General features: G+C 39.8%; 1 protein-coding gene and 1 long non-coding RNA gene across 4 annotated transcripts in view; one reads left to right on the plus strand and one right to left on the minus strand.

Annotated features, from left to right (window-relative positions):
- Positions 1-25,815, minus strand: part of cemip (cell migration inducing hyaluronidase 1) — a 153,000-nt gene that overhangs the window by 108,550 nt on the left and 18,635 nt on the right. The gene's annotated exons all lie outside the window — the stretch shown is intronic.
- LOC146719318 (uncharacterized) lies at positions 5,105-8,179 on the plus strand. 3 transcript variants are annotated; one of them, XR_014921386.1, is made up of 5 exons: positions 5,105-5,387; positions 5,802-5,865; positions 6,224-6,376; positions 6,743-6,833; positions 7,428-8,179. It is a non-coding gene; the product is annotated as an uncharacterized LOC146719318 (long non-coding RNA). The 3 variants fall into 3 exon arrangements; XR_014921388.1 differs by having other exon boundaries at positions 5,830-5,865; XR_014921385.1 differs by having other exon boundaries at positions 5,106-5,865.

Raw genomic sequence — 25,815 nt, forward strand, 5'->3', positions numbered from 1 at the left:
CTACCCTCATTCCCTCTTGTGTATATATCGTCTGTTTCGCCCATTGTTCTTGGTCACATCCCCGTCTTACATTTCCTCTGTTTAGCAAATTCTTTACCTTCCTAGTTCAAGTTCTTATTTTTAAATCCTACTGTATTTTGAGTTCAGTCCTGTATCTCAGTCCTTCAACTCTGGCACACACACAGCGTAATATGACACTGGTTAATATGACGATAACAAAGCTTTCTTTTAAGCTGACAGAAAGCTACAAGTCTATCCCATCAATTACCTAAATGGGTATCCTAACCTGATTTATGTAAGACTGTGGGTGGGTGTAGCTCAGGGTTTGGGCTGCATCTGTCCAGGGCTTGTGAGTGAAGGCCCAGCCACAAGCTCCGTCCTGAGGCCTGGTTCCAGTGTGGAGCACCAGTAACCCTGGGAGATGCTGGAGAAACTGTTCCTTTGATCATTTATTCTTTCACTGTTTTCACATTTATAATTATATTTTTACCGTATGTTTCAGACCATAAGGCGCACCGGATTATAAACACACTGTCGATGAACAGGTGTGTTTTCATACATAAGGCACACCGGATTATAAGGCGCATTAAGCGAAACAAAACAGTCAGATAAGTCAAATTTTACTCAACTCGTTCTTCTTGCTCCCTCCGCTTCCGTACCATTGATTCATTAATGTTGAATTCTCTCACAGCTGCTCTAGTTCCATGTTGTTGCAGTATATTAATGACTAACCTGGTATTGTGGATGGATTATCTCAGTTGTTCTCCTGACTGAAGTTTGGTCCGTTTACAGCATCCTGCCATGGGCATTTGTCCCTAACCATCAGGAACCCTCACATTAACTTTCATCGAGTGGAAAAAAGTTAGCGTTCATCCTCCAGCTTCACTGTGTTTATATTATGCTAACATACCTGTGTAGCTAGCGATCACGTAGCACATCATTATATAGCAGCTAGCCCAACTTCAGTAACCCTACAAACGTCACTGCTGTTTAGTTTTCTGTCTTCATTTATGCTGGAAGTGATAGCAGAGCTGTACGTTTGAATTCTTTCAGAAATCTCTCAGTCAGAACATGCTATATCATGTTTAGGTGGAAACTAGCGAGCTAACTTCCTGCTAACTTCTAACTGTTAAATTTAATAAACTCTATTTTCATGGATGCCTGGATGTTAAACTTGGTTTGTTACACCTGGTAAAGCAGCAACGCTGATCATTTTATTAACCTCCTAAGACCTGAACTCTTCCACAGCATGCATTTTTAATTTCTCTTTGATATCTGGGCATATTGGGACCAGATGAATGCAAAAACAAAGAATTACCCTTTTTTTTTCTAAGAAAAATGAGAGCCACATATGAGGATATTCGTTTAAAATTTCGATAGAACAGTAGCAGTATAATATCCTCGTAAGTGGATATCAGGCCATTGTTGAGTAAAATTGAGTATTTTGAGTATTTTTTGACAGATTTTTGAGCTCCGTGTACCACATAAAATATATGTTTTATGTTTGACACTGTTCTCAGTGTTGACTTGAGGTTTTAGGGAGGTTTTGAATACTGGAACTATATGCCCAACCACAACTACATCACCAAAACCACTGATGTCTGCAGATTTCATTTCATTTTACATAGACAGCACTTGATCAGTATGTACTTTCTGTCTGCTCTGCTCTTTTACCATGATAGTTGCAGTCAAGCGAGTCAAGCTTGAATGTTTTGTTGAGATGAATTCTTGAGTCTTGTTTCTCTCTCTCAGACAAAGTATATTTCCTTTGTTCTTCATGCTATACCATGGAGTGACCGGAGTTCTTATACTTATTGTATATTTTTGATATTTCTTTTTTACCCATCGGCATAAGACCAGCAGTCAGTTTGTTAGGGCTTCTCAATGCTTTCAACCTATAGACATCAGGCCAGATGAAACCCCCAGGGTTATTAAACAAAGCCTGACTGAAATGCTGAGTTGAATACAGAAGTCACGCTAACATGCGTGCAACAGATATAAAACTGTCTAACCCAGGCGCAAAGGAACTCCTTCATATTAATCAGTGCCTTCTCAACATCCACCAGAGAAAGAAACTGCCAGAGAAAGAAGCACTAAGATGTGCTTCAATGTGATATTGGCTGTGTGGAAGCAGGGAAACACTGGAGAGGTGCGAAAGGAGTGTGGAAAGAAGCAAGGAAATGGCTATTGATCTTTGTGGAGGTGTTGCAGAACTAAACCAAAGTATTTAACAAACTCACTCCTTGTCCGTTTCACTCATTTCACATTCTGCATGCGCATCAGCAACATTCCTTCAACCATGCTTGATAAGAGGCTTGACTAAACCACTCGCAAATCTCAATTTCCTGATAAATGACTCCTGACACGGCACGGAGCTTCTTTGATATCCTCCCTGGACACATCACCGATGGTTTTTAATAAGATCATCTCATCTCAATGGGATCCTTGCCAAATGGTCCAGCAGAAAGTCAGATGAGAGGAAGACATACAGACACGCACACACACACACACACGGAAAGCCAAACCAGACTTTATTAGCAAGTCCATTGCACGGTGGGAAATAAAATGTTTGCAACATCAAGCTGAGCTGACAGAACATGGAACGTTCTCCTATTAATCTGACTACATCTCTCCCACCTGACATGTTTACCTGTTAATGCTGGCTGCCCCACTGCATCATACATCCATAATGTATATCACATCTGATGCTTATATCTAACCTTACCTTACAGGTAAGCTGATACCAAAGCTACAGATACATATCAGTGCAACTGACAGTAGAGGGACATCTAAATCCACAAGGACAACCTTGACAGCACATAGGAACACAGTGATTTAAACAACAGGATCATTTTCTGGACATGACTATATTTCTTGTTCTTTTACCTTTTTTGGTCTGTACTTAGCAGCTTTTCTTGCACAATACCGTCTAAGAATCAATGTAAATGTCCATTTAGGGAATGATACTTAGAAGAAGAAGAATTTAATCTCATTTAGCCTTCATGTCCTATTAATGTGTTTAAATTAAATAAAGTTCACTAGCCTTAAATGCAGGGCGAAGCTGGGCCATAATCTGATCAACTTCAGTTGGCCGTTAAGGAGAACAAAGCACTGCTGGATCACACAGAGTCAATCTGGAGAACAAGCTCTAATCTAGGTGCTCTGGTAGTTACAAACCTATTTGGAGTGGTATAGGAAGACAGTATATCACTATTGAACACATTAAATTATTATCATGCGGGTGACTAAGGACACCAAAGTGCTCCTCAATGAATGATGAGGAGCAGGCAACAGAGAGGAGGTGAAAATGATTCAGGCATTATTTAAGGCTAAGGACAATTAAAGGAGAAAGATTGAGTGGAAACTCCAGCCCAGCAGCATGATAGACGTGTGGAGTGGCAGCAAGACCATCACTGGATTCAGGCCATCCAACAATAGAGGAGCTGAGGACAATGAGGATAGAGCTAACGAGTTGAATTTGTTCTTCAACAAAATCGACACTGCAGTGAATGCTCACCCCCCTACAGCCTTACATGGAAGACGTCGTACCTCGTCCTTGTACCAAAAACGCCACGTTCCAGTGGCCACCAGGATTAAAGACCTGTGACACTGACCTCCCACATCATGAAGACCGTGCAAAGACTCATCCTTGACCAGCTACGACCTATTGTCAGGCCACATCAGGATCCCTTTCAGTTTGCTTACCAGCCCCATCTCGGAGCTGAGGACATCATGATCATCCTCAATCCTGTCTACGCCCATCTGGTGAACACTGTGAGGGTCATGTTTGTTGACTTTTCCAGTGTATTAAACACTATCAGGCCACCCCTCCTGGGTAATAAGCTGACAACAATTCAAGTGGATGCCTCTCGTGTCCTGAATTGTTTATTACCTGACAGAAAGACCACAATATGTGCGTTTTTGTCATGCTTGCGTGATCAGGAACACATGGCCACCACAAGGGACGGTCTTGTCCCCTTGCCTCTTCACCCTCTACACCACAGACTTCAGCCACTGGACAGAGACCTGCGATATTCAGACGTTTTCTGATGACTGTCATGGTTGGATGCATCAGGGTGATGACACAGAGTACCAGGCTGTGGTTGACTCCTTTGTCACGTGGTGAGAGCAGGATCATCAGCTCAACGTGTCAAGACCAAAAAATGGATTAAGGACTTAAGGAGGACGAGGAAACCTATGACATTTCTGGACAATACCTCCACCCAGTCACAGGACCACATTCAGTGAAAGACTCAGATTATCCAAATGTACCACAGAACGACACAGAAAATCATTCCTCCTAGAACAAGTGCCACCCCCTTAATATTCTGGGATATTTACAGTTGAGCTTTTTGTATATATTGGAGTTATTTCTTATATTTTATAACTTTGTAATATATTGTGTTATTTAATTTAGTTCAGTCTGTTACTGTTGTTACTCTCTTGGAGCAACTGTAACAACTGATTCTAATTGAAACTGATTAAGTTCTTTCAAGATATTTAGAGACATTGGCCTCTCACAATTATCCATATTATTATTATTGTTGTGTGCTGACAAACTGGCAATCATTTTGTGGAAATAAAAATAGAACAGCTGCATGGAAATGTGTCCAGTAAGCACTAAAAGCCAAGATGAAAGAGAGATGTTTTCATGGTAATGAACATTACATTACAGGTTATACTTTCACTTAAAAACAAGCAGCGCAGTGCTGGGGAAAAACTACAGTACCTGGTCCTTTATTTAACAGCACGGAAAATGAAAAGTATGTTTCTTCTTTCTTCTTCTTTCTTTGCCTTTAGACAATAATTCTGATGGCAAAAGAGCCAAACGGGACAGGCAAAAAAAAAAAGAAAAAAAAAAGATTTTAAGGCAATGTCAAATGACTTAAATACGGCTAATTCAGGCTGCACCTGTTTGAATGTCTGAAATGTCTGAATATTATTCCTTTATTTCTGGCATTAGACAAGTACTTTTACCAAGGTATCCATTTTTTATTGATACTTAAGCATATAATCTTTTTTTTTTCTCTTTTCTTTTTATGGATTAACTAAGAAATAACTAAGGAATCCTCCTTTAGTTATGCTGCAGTATCTGTACACTGAAAAAAAGGGACTGACCATCTCTTGGATTTATGTAAGCATCTTGCATGCATTTAACACAATTGCCTCATGTTTTAAAGTTAAATGTAACTATATAGTGTAAAAACTACATGATATGCAGAAAGGGTGTATTAAATTGTTCATATCATGTTCAGGTGACGTAAGTCAATAAGATAGCAACGTTAAATCTCGTGAAACCACGCGTGATTTCATCTCGCGGGCTTTGGATCGTGGTTTAAAAAAGGCATCCATCTCAGTCAAGTCGAGCAGCCAACTCTACGTTTTTGGTATGTCTTGATTTTTTGAATTCATTTTTACCATAATTCAGCCAAATGTAGTTAAACGTCTAGAGTGTCGCCATGTAACATGCTAAAAAAGAGCCGTTAGCTTATTTGCTGTTTTATCTGTTGTCAAAGAATTGGCGCTTTTTCATTTGAATTTGTCTTTGGCACAAGAGCCGTAATATCACATTAAACCTAATTACGAGGCACTCATAACATAATTTGGTTTTCTGTGTGAATAGATTTGTCAACTGACTCTTCAGTTACATTGTGTATTTACTGCACCGTGGTGTTAGTGAGATTTTGGACATTGAACAGCTTTAGCTAATATCATCAGCGGCATTATGCTAGCTTACATCCCTACCCCTCCTGCCCTCACCTGCTGTCCTTTTGTTTTTGTTTTTTTTGCTGCACATTGAGAGATGACCTCTATTCTGCATTTCACCAGGAGTCAGCTGATGGATTGTGGGTTCAAGGTGTTATGGTAAGAAAGTATATTCTATTTTCGTTTCTGTAACTTAATTATAATAGGTTTTTTATAATTATTAGGTGCATGCATACTCACCCTATTAATACAACTGAGAGATCCAAAATCTGCCATAGGTTTAACTTATACCTGTATGTATTGCCAGAAAGGTGATTACTGGACTCGCATTAATGCACACTTGAACTGAAATGAGGTTGTAACTTGTGGGTTGTTGGGTTGCAAATCAGAAACAAACATCTTTGGATTTTTTTTAATCCCATAAGATCTGGAAACACAGTTTTTATTCAACAAAACATTACTGATTAACCAAGCACAGTGCCTGCTGTTATTTCAAAATAATTTTATGTCATTTCAGATAAAATGCAGCATTCCAGTGCATCCCAACCATGCCTTTACAGTCAAGGTTTCTGACGGAGCTGAGTTTTTCTCTGACAGTCTGCTGAAAGTGTTTGCAAAGTGATCGGGGGAACAGGGCACAAAGCTAAAGGATGTAGCTGCCATAATGACAGTAAGAACTTTAAAATTCTTTAACTACAAAGTGTATATGTATTGCATTAGGTCAGTAAAAGATTTTTATGCTACATCCATTGAAACAGTCAACTATTACCTGTGAGTAATGATTCCACTAAAAGGATGCCATAATTTTCGTCATGCATTTACTGGCCCACTGAGAAAAAATTATCTTTTTTTAAAAATAAATGTTCTGGAAACTATATATCCATAAAGTTGATGTCAAACAGGAACTTTTGATATTGCTTTGTAGATGCTGGTGTTGCATGTTGACTGGTTTAAAAAGTCAAGAGTTTTTGTCTGGGATCATTTTCTTCTGTGCTACTGAAAAGTTCACAAATCTCTGTTTTCTTTGTTATAATAGTCAAGGATGACATTAATGCTCGGAGTCCCTCATCAAAGTGCTCCGCATCTGTGTGAAAGACAATTGCAACATCTTGGTGCAGGAGTTCATGGTGAGTGTTTTATGAGTAGATTGTGGCTTTGCAACATTTAAAAATGCATTTAGTTATCCACTTGATCCTCATTGGACTGGTTAGGACCAGTAGTCCTCTTTAATAATTTGAAGTTCACATGAGGCCTGGTAGTGAACTCGGCCGCCGGCCCTTGAGGCCCCACCCCCACCCCTGTATTAGGGGTCACATCAGTGTGAAAAAACTTTAAATTTGTCATTCTAATGAACAAAGGAAAATCCCACCAATATTTATATTAACTTTTGTTTGAAAAAATGACCAACTGACCAACAGCTAACCAAATTGTGGGGCTGAAAGTCTAAATTCTAACATCTTCTGAGTGACATAACCTGGATTTCTGATGGGCCGGTGTCTTTCTAACAAAAACTAATGTAAAGCATTTGAAATTATTATGTTTTTCACCCTCTCTTAGAAACTCTGTTAGACCATGAATGGCAGCATGGCAGGCCACTCTTTGGCTATAGCTATTTACTATGTTGCTTGCATTGGTTTAAATTACTCTAACATTAGAACTGGTAGATTCAAAAGAGATGAGTTTAAAAAGGAATCTTAAAGAAATGTTTTGTGTTTAACCAGGACTTGACTGAGGCCACTGCACAGATTGAGAAAACCACAATGAACATCTGTCTCCAGAGGATGCGGCAGGCAATGACTTTTCTGATGTTGTTCTTCAAGATCTGGATAACGTGACCTTTGCAGTAGCCATGCTGTTTGGACCTTTTTTATTCCTTCAACATGAGTTACCCATCACAACTCTGCTACACTTTTGAGGTGATTCAATGGGTGGTAATGGAGTTGGATGCAACTCAGCTCTCAAGAAAAGCTCACAACTAAGACAAAACTGCTCCTGCAACGAAGCTCACTGTTATGCATGTGAGGTGACCAGCTCTAGGTGAGAGGACATTTAAATCTCACACTTGTTCTGCTGCATTTTTGAAGCTCAATTCCAGGAACGGATCGCAGGGTTCATTTTTATATACTCTGCAACTGCCATGAGGACGAGCCGTTTTTTGTTGTTGTTTGTTTTTCCTTTTGCTCTGTACAAGTTCTGTTTGTCTGTTTGGCAGCATTTTTAAATTTCTCTTTGTATTTTTTCTTTCTTTTACTAGTGACGAGATGTAGCGTGAACAGTTATGCAGTCTAAATATCCCATATGGGTCGTGTGAAATGGTATTTTCAGTTTCATTCAGTTGAAGTAAAGAACGTTGAATATTTCTAAGTGTGCTGTTTTGAACCAAGATGTCACAGTATGATCAGTGCTGTAATTTTTGACAGTCACTGTATCAATGTTATTTTTGCGTCTCTTGAATAAAGGTTTTGACCTGCAAGTGCTAATTTCTTTAGTTATTGGGGTAAAATGGGTAGTGTTAATAGGAAGGTGTTTGCCAATTCAGTAACCTAATTTAATGTTAATGGAAACTAACATTACCTCAAATTGTTTAGTCATAATTGTTGTTTAACTGAATCTTGACGTTAGAGGCCTTAAATAGAATGTTTTGTATTGTTCTTTCCCAACATTTTTCAAAAGAAACAGTCCAATTTCTTTGCTGTGATTGATTCCAGAGAACACGGAAGAACTGACATTATTTAACTGTTGATTTATATAGATTCAGTAGAGGAGTAATGTCAGTTTAATTCTTTACCTACTGTCAATGCAGTGAAATTAGACATTTTGTTTTGAAAGGTTACTGGTGGATGCCAGCAACCATCTTGGAAGAGAACAATACAATCTGTTATAAGGCCTCCATTTGAAAATTGTGTATTTGATACTAGAATATAATAGCAAAATGTAATTTGAAGATAACATGTAGTATTTAAGTGACCAAGTAGTATTGGGTAAAAGTTATTGAATCGTGTTGGGATAACGTGAGAAAATTGTGAAGGATTAAAATATTCCAAGAGCTCAAATTATTTCATCAAAACATGTTTAAGTCACATTTTATCAACACAAATTGCACAAGTTTATTGAACATGAATAAATTGTGTTAATTTAACTCAATTGTTTAAGTTGCTGCCAAAGCAAAACATCTGTGTGCAACAAATGTCCACCATTGAATTAAGTAAATCCAACAACATATTTTTTTCAGTGTAGGATGCTGGTGGATTCCCATGATGCATTGAGTTTTTCCTTTTCAGTCACCTTTCTCACTCACTATGTGTTAATAGACTTCTCTGGACTAAATAATACGTGTTATTAACCTCTGTCTCTCTTCCACAGCATGTCTTTATCCTGTCTTCCTTCTCTCACCCCAACCAATCACAGCAGATGGCCCCGCCCCTCCCTGAGCCTGGTTCTGCCGGAGGTTTCTTCCTGTTAAAAGGGAGTTTTTCCTTCCCACTGTTGCCAAAGTGCTGCTCATAGGGGGTCTTATGATTGTTGGGTTTCTCTCTGTATGTATTACTGTAGGATCTACCTTACAATATAAAGCACCTTGAAGCAACTGTTGTGATTTGGTGCTGTATAAATAACATTGAACTAAATTGTATGTGTATGTTCTATTAACTTATGCAACTTATGATTGTAACTGCTGTCCTTCTCGACCAGGATACTCTTGGAAAAGAGGTTTTGATGTCAAAGTTTTTTCCTTTTTTAAATAAACAAATAATCATAATAATAATACATGTGACCAACTCAGATCCTCATTGATGTTAATTCCCAGGAACCTAAAGCACCGACTCTCTCTAACAGTAAAAAGAAGTTAATTGTCTGTCAATAACATACACCCTCATTTATGTCAGTGAAGCTGAGGCAGAGAATGTGCACAGTTTTGGGTTCCTGCAAATCAGTGCAAGACAAACTGTAATTAAGGAAATAAAGCTAAATAAGACTAAATTCATACTGTTTTTTTGTCTATAGTAAGCTCCTCAGTCTTGCTGATGTTGAGCAGCAGATTCTTGTCCCGACACCATGATATCAGGGCTCTCACCTCTGCTCGGTAAGCAAACTCATCTACATCTATGCAGCTGATGAAGACATGGGCAGATCCCAAAACTTCATGATAAGCCTAGATAGAATCATAGTGTTAAAAATGGAGCTGCAGTCAGCAAACAGCATCCGCATATATGTGTTGTTATGGTCCAGGTGGGAGATGGCGGTGTGCAGAGTGATATTGCTATCTGCAGGCCTGTAGGCAAACTGAAAAGGATCAAGTGTAGCAGGCAGTGAAGATGTGATGTGAGCTTTGACTATACTCTCAAAGCACTTCATAACAATGGAGGTGAGTGCCTGTGGGCAACAGTCATTGAGGAAATTCACATTATGTGTCATTGTTTTGGGGATGATGGTGGTCCTCTTGAAGGATGAGGGGACAACAGACAAAAGCAGGGAGAGGCTGAAAATGTCTGTGACAACATCTGCCAGTTCGTGAGCGCATATTTCTGAGAGCACAACCTGTCTAATCCAGGAGCTTTCTCTATGTTTACATTTTAGAAGTACTTACAGGCGTCTGCCTGAGGGATCTGAAAAGGACAGCTGTGCTCCTCTGACAGAAGCACTGGCTTGCTGCTTTGGCCTCTCAAAGAAGGCTTAGAAAGTGTTCAGCTCCTCAGGTAGAGAAGCCGTCTCCCCCTCCATGCTGTAGCCCTTCCCCTTGTAGTCTGTTATAACCTTTAACCACTCCACATATGCCTGCTGTTTTAGCCGCTGCAGCAGGACTCACTGATTATTGATAGTTATTTAGACTTTTGAGTTAACTTCAGGAATTATATCCTTCCAACCATCAACATGTATTTTAGACCCCATTCCTAATAGACTGCTCTAAGAAGTCCTACCAGTAATTATTGCTTTAGTTCTAAATATGATTAACCTATCTCTATGTATTGGCTATGTACCACAGGCCTTCAAGCTGGCAGGAGTTAAACCATTACTTGAAAAGACATCACTTCACCCAGCAGTCTTAGCTAATTATAGGCCAATCTCCAACCTTCCTTTATATCAAACATCCTTGAAAGAGTAGTTGTCAAACATCTAACAGATCATCTGCAGAGGTTTATTTGAAGAGTTTCAGTCAGGTTTCAGAGCTCATCACAGCACAGAAACAGCTTTAGTGAAGGTTACAAATGATCTTCTTATGGCCTCTGACAGTGGACTCATCTCTGTGCTTGTCCTGCTAGACCTCAGTGCAGCGTTCGATACTGTCGACCATAATATCCTATTAGAGCGATTAGAACATGCTGTAGGTATTACAGGTACTGTGCTGCAGTGGTTTGTATCATATCTATCTAATAGACTCCAGTTTGTGCATGTAAATGGAGAGTCCTCTTCACACACTGAGGTTAATTATGGAGTTCCACAGGGTTCAGTGCACATATTAAAAACTGTTTCTTCTATTTCTTCTATTTGTATTATAAAATCACTAAAATTAGAAACATCCTGTCTCAGAGTGGTGCTGAAAACTAGTTCACGCATATCTTGACTGGACTATGTGTCTGCACTGGCAGAACGTGTGGACTTGAATTGAAAATTGAGAACCCAAGCTTGACACAAGAGACCAAGAGAGGGAGCTACAGAGGGAGAGAGGAAACTTAACCACAGGGTCATGAGAAAGAGGCAACGATGGGTGAAGAAACATATATGGATACACATGACAGACAGGGAAGACATGAAACATAGCCCAGGGAGAAGACGTGTAAACTGGAAGGAAAGACGAGACACCTTGCCTAGACAACATGGAAATAAAAATAACTAAACATGAACGCAAAGCAACGAATAACTTAAAACTAATAGAAAACTAAAACATTTTAGACACAGGAGACTTCAGAATTCACAAAAAGACAATAACCTCAAAATGTTGGGTCTGTCACTATGTGTGGAATATGCCCTGATAAGAAGGTACACAGAAAGGAAAGAATACTTTAACAAAACTGCAACCTCAGTGACTGAAAAATCAAGCAAAATACTACAGTGTGTGTTTTGACCAACAACTGTGTCACCAGAGAGCGATCCAAGATGAGATGAGATAAGATAACCTTTATTAGTCCCACACGTGGGAAATTTGTTTTGTTACAGCAGAAAGTGGACAGTGCAAAGTTATATAGCAAAAATTTGAGAAGACTGGAATAGAATAAGAACAATGATAAATGGCCTGTATTTGTATAGCGCCTTACTAGTCCCTAAGGACCCCAAAGCGCTTTACACATCCTGTCATCCACCCATTCACACACTGGTGATGGCACAGCTGCCCTGGGGCGCACTGACAGAGGCGAGGCTGCCGGACACTGGCATCACCGGGCCCTCTTGAGCCACGATCGCCCCTCAAGATGCTGTACACAACTGTACAGAACAGAATAGAATAAAATAAAATACTATATACAATAAGATAAAAATAGAATACAAATGCTATATACACCTTTGTCAGAAAAAAAGTATTGCACTTAGTCTTATTGCACATGTGTGGGTTTGTGTGTTTGATCAGCTGCAAAGTCTTTGTTGTGGAGTCACTAAGGTCTTATATATGCCATTCTACCAGAACTCCAATATTCCAAAAAGAAAACTGGAAATCATCACATTTTCAGAGTTTACATATCTGCTTCAATCAGCCTCTTTAATCAGCTTCACACATTATTTAATTGCTGGACTTCCTTTAATTATTACCTTTTAAATCTTCACTGCTACTGATATTTTTTAATTAATTATTTGTACCTGCTTGGCATTTTTTCTTATCTGTATTTGATGTGATGCGGTATTGGCTGGACTCATAATTTCCCTGAGGGGACCTCCCCAAGGGATTAAACAAATTATATTCTATTCTATGCTACATTCAGTTATTGCAAATTCTTATTTTTATATTTGCTAAACATTATATTACAACATGAACCTTATCTGAAAATGGAAGACTTGAAATATGCAGCTCACCTTTTGTACCTGCATTTTCTTTTCACATTTTTTAAACACACTCATCCAATCTCTTACAGGGACACCCAGAAATGGATGGCTGTTAAAATGTTCCAAAAAGACACTTCAAATGTAATAGTCTGCTATCTTAAAACTGTTTGAAGGTCAACATGTTCATTGTTCCATGTGCTACATTGCACTCTCTGACGATCAAAGGTAATTACCACACAGAAAAGTGCACTACCTTCGGAGCAGTGTTAGACTACTCAGAGCTGAGTGGGGTTTTTTCTTTCTTTAAAAAAGAAATAGTAATTCCGATCTGTAAAGTCTTTTATGTGTTCTTCAGTTGGAATTTGGGTTCCATATTGATTTAAGCAGCCTTAAAAACATGGTCACAGTTCCTGTGTTTTCAAAGCACGCTGACCTAAAACAGCATTTTTTTTTATCAGGCTTGATTATTATACATGAGACTGAGTATCTACATTTTATACAGTTCCACTCTTAAATTTTTATGATATATAACATTCAGTGCTGGTGCCCTGTTGCTTAAGCATAGTGAGGTATTGTGAGAGTTTAATCAATGCAGAGACTATGGAGATGCACTTGCATGCATTCCTTGAAAAAGCCAACAGAACATCCCAGTCGCAATAATGCTCTACTCTGATAAGATTCTAGTTGGCTAAAATGGACTGCTACTTACATAGTGCTTTGGCTGGACAACGAAAATAACCCACAGCAAAGTCAGTTCGAAAGAATATGAATGAGAAGCAAAAACAACACTGTTTTCGACATTCTGCATCACTTTACTACAAAGAAGTTCTTGTTATGACGTTTGTTGGCTCCACAACAGGGAAAAGGACCAGCAACAGCACAATCATAAATGAGAGTAGCCCACAATACTAGCTGTTACACATATTTGCAAACCTGCCCCTTTGTGACAATACAAACATTTAGATGTAAATGGTAAATGGCCTGTATTTGTATAGCGCTTTATTAGTCCCTAAGGACCCCAAAGCACTTTACACATCCAGTCATCCACCCATTCACACACACATTCACCCACTAGGTCAACAAAGCTGTTCAGGTCACCAACGTACCACTATGGTGGTTGCTTAACAGCAGCCCTCGTGCAGGATTGTGCTTTGAGTCCTCATCTTTCTGTGTGAATGGTACTGAGACAGAAAGAAGAGGCACTGTTGCATATTTAAACTGGCTTTGATTGGTGCGAAAAGGTTAACAAAGGTGGCATAATGAGGTGACCTGCTTTGCAGTATTATAGCACCACCTACATGTGAAAAGACTCAGTCAGTGAGACTGACTGAGTCACTGACTGAGTTATTTCAACATTTCCCAGATACATTAATTTATTACAGACAGAGAGGAGGAATAAACATCATGGCAAGAATACTTGGAATCAGTACTCTGTGCATGCATATCATTGCAAGTGCAGAAGCAGTGAAATACTAATGCCAGTGAACACGGATGCCAGAGGGCAAAGGCAAGGATTGGAGAGAGTTTCCTGTGCATGCTAAAGCTGCCAGAACTAACTCAATATCTGCACTTTACTGACTTAGCATTTTCTCTGAATCTTGAGAAGTGAGACAGCAAAGGAAGCTGGAGAACTTTAGTGAGACCGAGAAAAAAGACTCCATTGATGGGTTCGTCTTTCTAAAGTGTTCCTTTATATTGCAGACAATGAAACAATCACAGGAAAATGAAAGGGGCACAGAAACAAACATGAGAGATTCTTCACCTCTCTTTTGAAATATTAATCATTGTCCCTTTCCTTCCATTTTCTTCTATAAATCTGCATTAAGCAATTCATCCACTGTAAAGAAAGAAAGAGCCTGCAGCACCTGGCCATGTGTTTAGCAGAATGAATGGCTAGTCGGGACCATTTAAATCCCACGTCTTCCTTTGTGGGATGCCTGCTAGCGAGTTACTCATGATCACTCAAAGAACAGCCACATAAAATAGATACAACTGTGAGAATCTTAACCCTTTAAGACCTACCATAGAACCAAGTCCGCCAGAGCTTATATTATATTTTTACATGCTGTAGCGCCATTTTTGGGAGCATTTCAAGTTGCTATACATCAATACAACCATTATAGCCCAGATTTTAATAATATGTATGCATTAAGTGCATAGTAACCACATAAATTGCAAAAAAGTGCAATAAACTACAAAAAAATTGAAAATCATTTTTGCTTTTTTAACATATATTTCTATCCATCCATCCATTCGCTTCCGCTTCTCCTTTTCAGGGTCGCGGGGGGCGCTGGAGCCTATCCCAGCTGTCATAGTGCGAGAGGCGGGGTACACCCTGGACAGGTCGCCAGTCTGTCGCAGGGCCAACACACAGAGACAGACAACCATTCGCACTCACATTCACTCGCACATTCACAAATAGTGGCAATTTGGATTATCCAATTAACCTATCCCCACAAGCTGCATGTCTTTGGACGGTGGGAGGAAGCCGGATAGCCATATATTTCTAGTTAGAGAAATTTTAATTTGTATTTAAATTTAAATTTAAATACAAAAAAGTTGCACAAAATAGTTTCCTACCACAGGAAATTTATTTTTAGTGTCTTCATAGTTTTATTTTTGAAATACACCAATTTTTATACACTGCAGGAAAAACGAAAATAAATATTATAATGCAAATTTGCAACAAAACAGCATATGCATCAAAATAAACTATTTCCAGCAGTGCAATATGAGTCCTAAGCATCCCAGAAACGACACAGGAAGTCATAAAGTCAAAGATAACTTTTAAAAACACCAGTATAGACTCATGAGGATATATGGTAAAAAAAAACTGATAGTTGGCTAACTTCCCTGAGTGCTACCTGGGTCTTGGCCTCTATTCTCCTTCTCCATGGAGGGTATTGCCCCTTGTGGCTGTTCATCTTGTAGCCAAGAATCTTAGTGATCACTGCCGCCGTGGTCTAGATCACCTTTTTTGTTTTGGTGAAGGTCACAGTCGGAAATACATATAATGTTTTCGAACAACTGTGATCAATTAGGTTGTTGTTGTGTTTTGTTGATTTTTAAGTGAAAAATATCAGCCTCACAACGCCACACTGAGATAAATGCTCTCTCCCTCTCTCTCTAAAGACTCATTCACCCTTCTGTATATGAAAGTTCAAAGTACACACCAACAGGGGTCCTCAGAAAATAAGTTCAAGACAGCCAAGTCATGACTTGGAGTGAAAATTCATTTCTTGCTGTAAACTACATACCACCCTCAGAGACATCACATTAAATACTCCAATCAGCTGACAAGATGCACTTAAAAAGCTAAAGTAAGAAAAATCTTGAACAGAACTGACAGAGCAAAGCTTAACATGGCACATGAGACGAAGGACTCTCAAAATGAGCACAGGAAGTAACGAACACTGAGACCAGGACTAAGACCTATGAGCTTGACAGAACAAACAGGATGACCAGAAAATAACGAGACAGGAAACAGGGAGAGCAGACAGACATGGGGAGATGATTGGTATGACGAAAATGTATCCAAAAAAGTGATAACTACAGTGCTAGATAGGGATGGGTATCGAAACCTGGTTCTTGTTGAGAACCGGTTCCCACTGTCGATTCCAGTCGCCCCGAATGACGTCATCACGTTGCGGAGCGTCATTTACCCGGCAGGAAACACGGCGCCTAAGTGGCTCAAACGCTCAAAAGTTTGGTTATACTTTACGAGAACGGATGACAACAGGGCAACTTGCAATACTTGCAAAGTAGATATTTCATTTAAGGGAGGAAACACTACGAATATGCAAAAGCATTTGCTCACAAAACACACGATGACCTTAAAGGAATGTCGTGTTTTTAATTCCGCTCCGGACTCGTGAATCTCAACCCAGCAGCAGCGGTAACGTTTGCACGTCCTCTCCCGTTAATGCGGCAGGTAAATAATCAACAACAGTGCATATTATGTTAGCGCTATCTACCTTATTACAAACCTGCCATTACTGTGCATTTAGATAACCATGATGAGACAGAGTCTGGCTCAGATGCTGGCAGTTCTCGCTGCAGTCTGCCGGTAGCGTCTCCTTTCAGGCAGGATAGACGAATGTCACCGAGCAGTGACTCAGTTTGTGGTCAAAGGTTTGCATCCGTTTGCCACAGCAGATGATTTTCAGTAAGTGAATATGTTTAATTGTAGGCAGGGACATTTCTGGATATTCTTGTGTAATTGCTACAGAATAATTTATGTTACACTTTGTTATTGCTACAGAAGAATATTTATTTTATTATTTTACATTTACAATTTTTCCCCGGGGACCCTGTGACACCCCATTGAAGAGCCGCAGGCTGGATCTCTTAAGATCTCACTGCTGGGTTTGTAAGGCCATGTTACTCCTAAATTTCTATCTTGTTCAAAGAGAAGATATAAAACAAAGTTCTAAGCTAATCGACCTTAGTGTTCTCCTTTTTTAAAAAGAATCGATAAGAGAATCAATAAAGAATCGAATCGTTAAACAGAATCGAAAATGGAATCGGAATCGTGAAAATCTTATCAGTACCCATCCCTAGTGCTAGAACACTGGCAGCAGCCAACCAAGCTAGAGTGTGTCTGGTAGTACCTGTCCAGACATCTCTGTGAACATCTGTATTTACACCTGTGTGCAAACCTGTGTTTGTGTTCATAAGGTCTCCATGTAAATGTATAATAGTGGGTGTGGGGAGCTATAGCCCTGCCACCCAGAACATAAAGTAGGCATGGAGGAGATCCAGGTCCTAGCCATCCAGAGGCCCCCCAGAACATGAGAGCCCAAGGAGGACCACCTCAGGGGCAATCATGTCACCCACCTAGAAACGAGCTGAGGAGAGCCCCGGACTAGGCCGCCCAGCAGCCACAGTGCAGAAGTAGTGCTCTACCCGCACTATACACAGTTCAGGCAGAGCACTGCTTTCCCCTCCTGAGTCGCCTGATGGTTTGCCAGAATCTTTTTCTATGGCCTCTCTGAACTCCTCCCACACCTGTGTTTTTGTTTTAGCCACTGCCTTAGTCATGTTCCGCTTGGTCAGTTGGTACGTATCAGCTGCCTCCAAAGTCCCAAGGCTAACCAAGCCCAATAGGACTTCTTCTTCAGCCCGGTGGCTCCCTTCACCTCTTGTGTCCACCATCTGGTTCGGAGATACCAATGACACACACAACGACAGGCACCAACCACCACCGCTGTATCTACAGCTCAGTGCAGCGACTTCGCCAATGGAGGTGCTAAACATGGCCCATTCGGACTCACTCTCCCCAGTCTCCCTCAGAATGCTGCTGAATCTCTGCCAGAGGTGTGAGTTGAAATCTTGCGGACCGGGGCCTCTGCCAGGCATTCTCAGTGCACCCTCACCATATGTTTAGGTGCACCAGGTCTGTCCAGCATCCTCCCCCACTATTTGATCCAATTCATCACCAGGTGGTGATCAGCCCCTCTCTTCACCCAAGTGTCCAGAACATTTGGCTGTAATTCTGGGGGTATGATTATAAAATTCATCATCAACCTGCATCAACCTGCAGCCTAGGGTGTCCTGGTGCCACGTGCAGTTATAGACACCCTTATGTTCAAACATGATGTTTGTTATGGACAAACTGTGGTTTGCACAGAAGTCAAAAAACAAAACACCACTTGGGTTCAGATTCCCACCCCAACCAACCCACTGCCTCTCACCAAAGGCAACTCCAGACTGAGACAGTCCAGCTCCTCTCCAGGAAACTGGTTCCAGAGCCCAAGCCATGTGTTGGGGTGAGCCTGACTATATCTTACTGGTACCTCTCAACCTCATGCACTAACTCAGGCTCCTTCCCCACCAGAGAGGTGTTATTCCATGTCCCAATCACTAGTTTTAGTAGTCACCAGGGCCAACACACATTGGATCCAACCCCTACAGCACCTCATGTGGGTGGTGGGCCCAAAGGAGGATGGGCCCATGTCGCTTTTTTAGGTGGGCCTGGCCAGGATCCATGGACTAAGGCCCGGCTTCCAGACGGTCACCCTTGGGCACCCTCCTTGAGCCTGGCTCCAGGGCAGGGCCCCAGTAACCCTATCCTGGGAAGGGTGAACTCTTCCCTTGATGTTCTACTCACAGGGGTCTTTTGAATCGCTCTTTCTCTGGTCCCTCACCCATGACCAATTTGCACTGGGTGATCCTACCAGGGGGCAAAAGCCCCGTGACAACATAGCCCCTGGGATCCCTGGGACTCACAAACCCCTCCACCATGATAAGGTAGCGATTTACAGAGGGATATTAAATTTTCGGAATTTCTTTGTAGACTAGGATAACGTAACCATCCTAACACTGTAAAAAAATCATTTATTTTTATTTGTGGTGCTCATTATTCTGAAAGAGATCAGCACAATTAAATTTCTCCCAGAAAACTGACAGTTACTGTTCTAGTAGCCATCATTGCCCTGGTTTGTTAGAAACCAAGGATTTTAAGGGCAGAAATTTTTGAAAATGTTTGAAAAGCAGACATCTTGCAGGTTCCTTCACACTGTAACAAGCACATACTTGCCCAAACTATTAGCCACCTGGCCAATAGATCCAACCTCCTCCCAGCACCCAGTATTATTCATTTTAGGCTTTTGAAAAAGCAACTGGCGCTGTAATATTGTTAGTTATTCAGACAGTGTTGCCCTGAAAAGAGTCATTAGGATTTTCTCCATGTCTTTCTTTTCACTTTCTATAACAAGATGGTTATCTTTCCCGTTATCAATAGAAGCAAGAGGAATCTTAATTGTGTGTGAAACTATCAGGGTGAAATTTTATAAATATCAATCGAAACAGCAATGAATTAGATAATAAGTTATTCTAAATTTAGGTCTTCAAATGTGTGTTTGTTTCTGTGTGGTGTAGCCCTAGCACTCAAGCACACATGATTCATATGAAAGTAGGTTTTGATCGGTGAAGGAACATGTTAAAATCAGGTTTTTCTTTCCAGTATCTTATGTGGATCAGTGACACTTCTCTTTGGACACACATACCCCAACAGACCGAAGGGTGAGCAACAGCAACCAGTGTGGGTTCTATGTAGACTATAATAGTAAACAACGATGCACATATATACGAGTAAGTGAATGTGCGTACCTGTGATATTTTTTGTATGTTCTTGAAATGTATTCACTGGCTAAAAAATTAAAGGAACACTTTAAAAACACATCAAATCAATAGGGGGAAAAAAATCATGCTGGATATCTATACTGATATGTACTGGGTAATGTATTAGGAATGAAAGGATGCCACATTGTTTGATGAAAATTAAAAAATATCAACCTACAGAGGGATGAATTCAAGGACACCCCAAGAATCGAAATATCTGCAGCATTTTAATGCTGCAGATATTTAAGGCTGTGCATTAATTCTCACCAATAATGTATTTTCTTTTTGGCATTGCAGTCCTATTAAAAACAAGTCTGATTTGGTCATGAGCTCAAACCTTAACTGAAAACAAAAAACAAGGCTAAGTTTGAAACGTCAAGTGTGGAAGTGCCTGAAATCTGTTTAGTATAGCAATTGAGTAAAATCTACTTTGTTCAGGACTGACTATGTGTTTGTTGTTTCAATATATCACACTCTTTTTATGTTGTCCTCTCTACACACAAACTTCATGGGGTAGAGCAATAAAAAAGTCCTCCAGATTAAACAGAATTTCAGAATTATATGTTAACATTTTAAGTGTTCCCAAATGAACTCACTGAACATGGATCATTTATAGAAGTCATAGATTATCTTCTCATGAAGATAATCTGTCTGGATATATGTAAAGCTTCTCATGAGCTTTACATATATCCAGATAATTGTTTTTTAAACACTATTCTTAAGGTTTTTTAATACTACGCCAACCATAAGCCTCAGTCACAATTGCTATGGAGAAGAAGCCAATAAGACAAATGAATCACGCCATATTAAAAACACTGTGCCGTCACAGTTGGCCACATAATGCCAGCCTCTAAAATGGTATTAGAATGTTAAATACAGGCTTTTGGTACAGCTTGCCATTTCTGCAGAACAGATTCTTTAAGCCAAGTGACTGGATGTTTATGTCAATATAGTATAGCGATGCAATGACTTGACAATAGTTTTAGATAGTTGTTTAAATAACTGTGTTAAGCACAATGGTACTGCTATGTATTTGTGCAACTTTATTTTCTTTCAAAATAACTGTTAGAAATTTGCTCTAATAATGACAAAGAGTGACTGACATTTGATGTTTACCATCTGGATTATGTGATTGTGGTTAGAGGGTCAGAATGTTCACATTTGATGGTCTTCTCTGCGACATTTAACAAAGCTAAACACAATATACTGAATGATAAAGGTTTGCACTTATGACTCACAAATGTGGTCTTCTTTAAACGCGGTGCAGCATGTTTTGCTGCTTTAGTAAATCAGCTGCTCCATACTAGACTGTAATGTCTGGGGTGTGATGCAGATGTTAAACTGAAAATGTCTCCGTCACAGAGATATCCCTATACATTTGTTTTTTAGCATAGCTGACAACCAGAAGGACCCAATTTTCTTTTGGTAATGGTTAATATTTTGAACTGTAGGGAAATTGCCATAGTATTTGGTACACAGTCATTGGTGTTTACCACACACCTTTATACCTTCTTAGGACGAAACAAAGATTTGAAAACAATAACATAACTTTACATGCATGAACATCATGCTAATTTTGGATTTTACTGATGTCTCTGAACTGTTCCTTTTTTGGAATAACTGAATTTATTTTGATTTTTTGGGGATTATCTCTGATCTACACAGGGTCAAAACTATTCAAAGAAACTTATTTACACTTCCAGTAATATTTGGCTAAACATCTGGTGAATGTGAATGTTGGCACATTGACCAGAGGTTTTTGGTACCCTTCAACAAGCTCCCAGCATAATTCTGGCTGCATGTCAGAAACTGTTCTCGGCAGAATTAGGACAGTTCATTCCAATCTGCTTCTTTCCTGGCATGAGCGTCGCTTTTAAGCATTGTCTTGTAATTTTGGTTGAATAACATCCTGAACATCCTAACCAATTTCCTCATCTAAGGGATACATTTTGGATTATCTTCCAGACCTCAACAGAGTGGTGACACATCCAAATAACTTGTATTTACATACAGTTGTTTCAACTGATGAGCTTGGAATCTGCACTTGTTTAGGAGACCTCACCAAGTTGTTTGAATCTGTAGTTCTGCAGTTCAGTGTGTGATGTCAAAAAAACATTTTTATGCTGGAAACACCCCAAAAAAGTGTTTTTGTTCTGTTACCCTTTTTTGAAAACACAATTATCAGAAAGATTTATAAGTTACTAAAAAACAGCAGATAAAGCAAAAAAAACAACAACAAAAAAAAACGTCCAACCAAACAAATTGTTGTGTTATTTTATTATTGACCAGAAGAGTTGAATGTCAATGAAGTGTCGGAGTCATGCTGATGACACAGATAATCAGCATGACTCAAAATATCAAACACTTATATTAAATATATATTAAACATGAAGTGTGAAAGCCAGAAGGCTGCCCTGCAGTGTGTTTGTTCTTACTTCCATGCCCACCTAGAGCTATCCAGCTAAATTACACTGATTTGATGTGGTAGGAGTGGTGAGCCAGTTTATTCCCTTTCTTACCTTTCATGAGCCAACTGCACTGTGCCTGTGTGCTAACACATCAGCTCATCACTGCAGACATTTTAAAGCAGAAAGCACAAATATCTGTATCACGCAGCTCTATAAGCTTCTGCAGCATACACCTGCTGTTCTCCATATGACGTTCCTTAATAACCATTTCCCCTTACAAACTGGTAATTATGTTCCTGCAGATCCCGGGCTTTGTTAATATGCACCGTCTCCCCATGCACCAGTGCTCTGGAATACATTCATGTTCTGAATACCTTCCACTGCATTGTTATCATTTCACATACCTAATCCTCAATTCACTGACCTGTCAACACTCGTACTGGTAAGCAGTCACACACACGCAGCACTCACATGAGTTTCAACATGATCACAACAACAATATTCAGAGCCCAATTTAGATCCGAACAAGCTGGGGCATGCTAAAAAAATATATATTAAAAAAGGTTGAACAATTTGGCAGTAAAGTATGTGTTCCTGCGTCTTTGTGTGCATTTCTCAAAGGGCTTGTCAGCACTAAATAATGGAGCACAACATTCTGTGTTATATTAAATTACAGTACAAAGAAGACATGATGTTACTACCATCACTCTTACTTTGAGACCTACTCTGCTCTGACAGACACCACCAAGTGTGTCTCAGAGCAAAACACCAGCTTTTTTTCCCAGGAAGGCTGTTTCTTCATTTGTGACATATTGCTGCAGCCAGAGACAAAACCCTCGGTGTCATGACCCCTGGGTTTCGTCTCTGAGGTTTAAGGCCAGTGTTCTTATGTGGATTTTGGGCTGAGTTAAAATAGTGTTCCTAGTTATTTAAGTCTAGCTTATTTTTAGTTTAGACTGGTGCTTTTAAATACCTTCCAGGGTTTTGAGTTTCTTCTAAATTTTATTTATGTAGTCCCAACTCAAGCTGCTTTATATTGTAAGGTAAAGACCCTACAATAATACTCGGAAAACCCCCAACTACAACTGAGCAAGCATTTGGTAACAGTGGGAAGGAAAATCTGCAACAGGCTGTGGGTGAGGGCAGGTAGACAGCATGAGAAGTACACTGGGGAAGAGTTTCCTAGTTGGTGTATGATATTCCCAGTTTATTCTTTGGTGGTGCTTAGCCTTTGGTTTTGTTGCCTTTTTGGAAATCTATTTAGGTTTGGTACTTTAACCAGCTACCAGTATTTCTGTGTTAAGTTGCCACATATACCTGTGTATATGTAGGTACTTCTGTAGTCTGTAGTTTAAATTAGCCTGTCTCGTTGTCTTGATTATTTTCAGCTGTAATAATCACCAAGGTGTCCCATCTACCTGATTACTCTCTATGTATTTAAACCCTGAGTTCAGTGGTGTTTGATGTGGTGTCATATGGTGTTCCTGATTGCCATTCCTTGGGTATTTTGTACTTATGGACTTTTTCTGCTGCTATTTGAACTACTACTCTTTCTGAATAAAGGTTTCTCTTTTGCTGCTAAAACATGTCTCAGTGTCAGGGGAGGCTGCTCGACATGGTCGACCCATCGTGCTGATCAATGGAGGTGCCTTTTGAATGCATTGGCACGGGGCTATCGTTTTGCATTAGTGCTGGTGGATGGACGCAATATCCCAAAGCAGTGCCAGTGCACACCATTTCTGCATAGGGTGTGGCACAGGTGCAATTTCAGGTCATCTCCCAAGTCTGTATCTTGAAAGAGACACTGACCGATTAGGGTCTGTCAGTGTCTCTTTCACGTGGCATGTTGGTCATGTCTCACACACTAGAAACACAGACAAACAAATTACATTTGGACCAGTGTCTATAACCTGTACAGTGAATCCTGGTCACAGGTACGAGCCCAGCTAAGGATGAAATTCAATACGTTCTGGGCCAAAGTTACACACGTTGGGGAGGTTATCACGGGAGAAGATGCCCCAGGACCATCAGCAGCCCCTGTACAAAAGTAAGATTAGACAAACTGCTAGTATTAGTCCCTTCTTCTAGTTCAAAGTTACTGGCCAAGTTGCTTTGTGGTCATAGGGGATTTTGACTATGAAGTGTTGCAGTCGGACAGGAGAGGAGCCACACAGGTATATCACCTCAACCTGCTCTGAATCCGCTGCTCTTTTCACAGTTGGACGGATTTTCTTTACTTTTGTAGACCGAACACTCAAACACAAACATAACAAAGAGACATCACTGAAGCTTGCTTTAGACTTTGGGAGTTGTGCTATGTGTCGACCGGACATGCAGTTACATTTCTTTTGCACGTCAGGTTATGTAGAAGGTTGCAGTGTGGCGTTCAAATGGGGTTCCAGTTATGGTGCAAGTTAATGCGTACACCTGATACACATGTATAATTTACATGTAATGGGATGGCAGGATCTCCTTGAAATTTGACAAACTGGTCTGTTGATAATGAAAACCATTAGAACTTGGCAGTTTTTAAATGATCTTTATTATGATACGACTTGGTATTAATTTGTGATAGAACTGAAAGGATTAGAGCAAATCTAAAACTGGACATGTACTAGTTCGATCCCACAGAGGTGTAGGTGGGTGGACTTTACTAATACGGAGCACTTATTAGATTAAAATAACTATTTATGCCACAATAGGCAATTTAGTTTGACAGTCCAAAATGAAAATAAGAACAAAGTGCTACTACTGACATTTAACACCTTAATAGATGGTGTGAAAGGATTTAGTAGTGTTTTGTTTTTCTAAAGGGTGCATGGTAACATGACCCGAAGGCAATGAAATAAATTCACTTGAGAGAACATGTTCAGGTTGACAAGTAATAAAAAGGTCTTTTAACCTGCTGTTAGGACTGTTTCTATCCTTCAGACAATGCACTAAACCAGCATATGAAAGAAAATGTGTAAACGCTTTGAATAAACAAATGTTTAAAATGTATTTTTTTTTTAGAAACACTTAAATAGTTTCACTTGTGCAACAAGTAAATTCTTCGTTGTCCTTGTTTAACCACTGACTGACTCAAAAACTGTTCCCATAAATTAAATGGACTGATTCTTACACAGCGCTTTTCTACTCTGCCAGAGCACTCAAAGCACTTTAGACAACATGCCACATTCACACAAGCACTTTCTTCTATGCTTTAAGTGCTTTCATACACATTCATGCTCCGATGGGGATTGAATCCACCAACCTTCTGATCAGTAGATGACCTCCTGAGCTACAGCAACCCCCATACTAAGCCTAGGAATTTTTCATTGTGTCATAATGACTTTTGGCTTACCATAAATCAGTCACTAAGTAATTATTTCGTTTTAGCCAAATTAAGGTTGAGAAAGGCATCACCACCCCATTTGGTAAATGAAGACAAGGCGCCACCATGATCAGACTGAACTCTGAAGGAAACACACCAGTGCACTATCATCAGAAAACTGCACTCTTGAAAAGACCTGCAGCCGTCTGCGTAAATTATAAAAAGAACACATATTGCGAATCCAATGTTTCAGATGATACATGGATAATTAAGTTAGGTGCATGGCAGCATTAACTG

Source organism: Copadichromis virginalis, linkage group LG1, assembly GCF_057382275.1.
Source record: "Copadichromis virginalis isolate Kocher_CV1m ecotype Utaka linkage group LG1, C_Virginalis_male_GT1.1, whole genome shotgun sequence".
Classification (NCBI taxonomy): domain Eukaryota; kingdom Metazoa; phylum Chordata; class Actinopteri; order Cichliformes; family Cichlidae; genus Copadichromis; species Copadichromis virginalis.